Below are 2,061 nucleotides of genomic sequence, written 5' to 3'. Positions count from 1 at the left end.
TCTTCAGCTTCTGTCACCGCTCAAGGTCAATCCTATTAATTGCCGTGAATTATTTTGGCATTAATGGAGATGTCTTATGCACTTCCACTGTAAATGAGGCTGCCAGGATGAATGTGCTGGCCAATATTTCCTGGTGAAGGGAGACGGGGAAATGTTCAGCAGCAGAGAGGGTGAAGGTTCCTGAGGTGGTCACGGGGTTGGTGGGGGCAGGAAAACCCACCCTTGGCTGGGGTGGCCGAACCAGCCCTGGTAGATGCTCACAGGAGCCATGCAGGGAACGTGATGGGTGTGTAGGCTGTGATGGGGACTCAGTTCCCAAATATTCACACATCCCTGTTGGCCACCGTGTGGTTGAGGGGAGTGTGGCATTCCCAGGGTGGGAAGGCAGTGTTGCTCCCCAAAAACCCAATTCTCCCATGGCTCTATAGCAGCAAGCCAGGACAAGGGGAATCCCTCCCCATCCATGCTGACAACATCTCTAGGCCCTGCAGGAGACAATCCCTGGATGTGCAGGGGACCAGGCAGCCCACGAGGGGCAGGGGCGAGGGGGTGACTGGTTCCCCCATCCCTGGGGGGCACAGGGGGTCCCCAGCCACCCACACCCATGTGTGGGGGCTGTAGCCAGGCCCTGCCTGTGTCCCTAGTGCTGCAGGGAGTGGGGTGACAAGGCTGACACCCATGGGTGGCACTAGCAGAAGGGGCTGGGGAGGCAGGGGACACCCTGGTCACAGCAGGGATGGGGCAGGGACCCCCAGGGTGGTGAGAAGTGACCAAACCCTTCTGTCCCTCTCCATCACGGGGGTGACGAGGTATGTGCTCCCTGCTCTGCACTTCTTGCCCTCCTTTTAGGGGTCCTAAACCCCCATTTTTCTGGACCCTCTTGCATTGCAGCGGTGTCGGTGCACGGCCACCGGGGCAGGGCAGGGCCGGGCAGCCCCCCCGCCGCACCCCGGGGTGCTGGGGTGGGGCCGGGGGGGGGGTCGGGCTGGGAAGTGGCTCGGGGGGATCGGGAAGAGGAGGGTGGGCTCTGCATCGCATCGCGCTGCACCAGCGGGGACCTCCTCGCCCGAAGAGGAGGGGGAGGAGGAGGAGGAGGAGGAGGAGGAGGAAGGCGCCTCCCCCTGCCGCCCTCCCCTCGCTGGCACCCACCGGTGCCCGATGCGGCTCCGGCCGGGCGAGCGGCCACCGGAGCGCCCAGCGGGGCCCCCCCGGCTCGGCTCGGCACGGCACAGGCGGGGGGGGCTCGGAGCGGGGCCAGGGGCACGACCCCCCTCAACTTGCCGCTTTGCCCAAGGCTCCCGCACCCCCTCTTTCATTCCGTCTGCGGGCAGGAGGGGGTGCCCCCCCTCTTTAATCCGAAGGGGGGGGGCAGAGGAGGCGGGGACCCCCCTCCTTTCCACGCTCATGGCGGGGTCCCCCCGCTTCCAGCCCTGGCGGGGGGGCAGCGCCTGAGCCTCGGGGTCCCCCCCCCAAACTTTGCCTTCGGATGCGGGGACTCCGCCGCCGAGCTGCTCCTGCCAACGATTAATCGCATCTGCCTGGGATTAATTATTCACCCAGCTCTGGGTTGTGTTTTTTTGTTACGTTCTTGTTGTTTTCTTTTTTTCCCCCCCGTTTATTTTTTTTCCTTGGGGGAGCGCTTTAATTCAGCTTTTTTCCCCTCCCCTTTAATTTTTTTCTTTTTTTTTCCCTTTGGAAGAACAGCGCTTGGAATTCTTATTTTTATTCTTGTGCAGAGGGGCTGGCGACCCGCACCCTGCAGCATCATCCTCCATCAGCACATCGGTGCTGTTTTTTTTCCGCGGGAGGGGGTTACACGTGCTCTTCTCCCCCCGCTGCCGACTCCCGAGGAGGAAGAGGAGGAGGAAGAGGAGGGGGACCCGCCCCCGCCGGCTGGGCGCTCCCCCGGCCGCCCTGCAGGCACTGGGGGGGGGGTTGCGGCAGGTTTGGGGTGCGGGGTGGGGAGGGGTGGGGGACCGGAGATGGGGTGCTCTGCTCGCTGAGCTGGGGGGGCAAAGCCGAGCCCCCCTCCCAACCTGAACCGGTTCCCCCCCCCTCCCC

This window comes from Manacus candei, unplaced genomic scaffold (genome assembly GCF_025592945.1).
Source record: "Manacus candei isolate 608988 ecotype Guabito, Panama unplaced genomic scaffold, ASM2559294v1 h1tg000076l, whole genome shotgun sequence".
Taxonomy (NCBI): Eukaryota; Metazoa; Chordata; class Aves; order Passeriformes; family Pipridae; genus Manacus; species Manacus candei.
Note: the sequence above shows the minus strand (reverse complement) of the source record.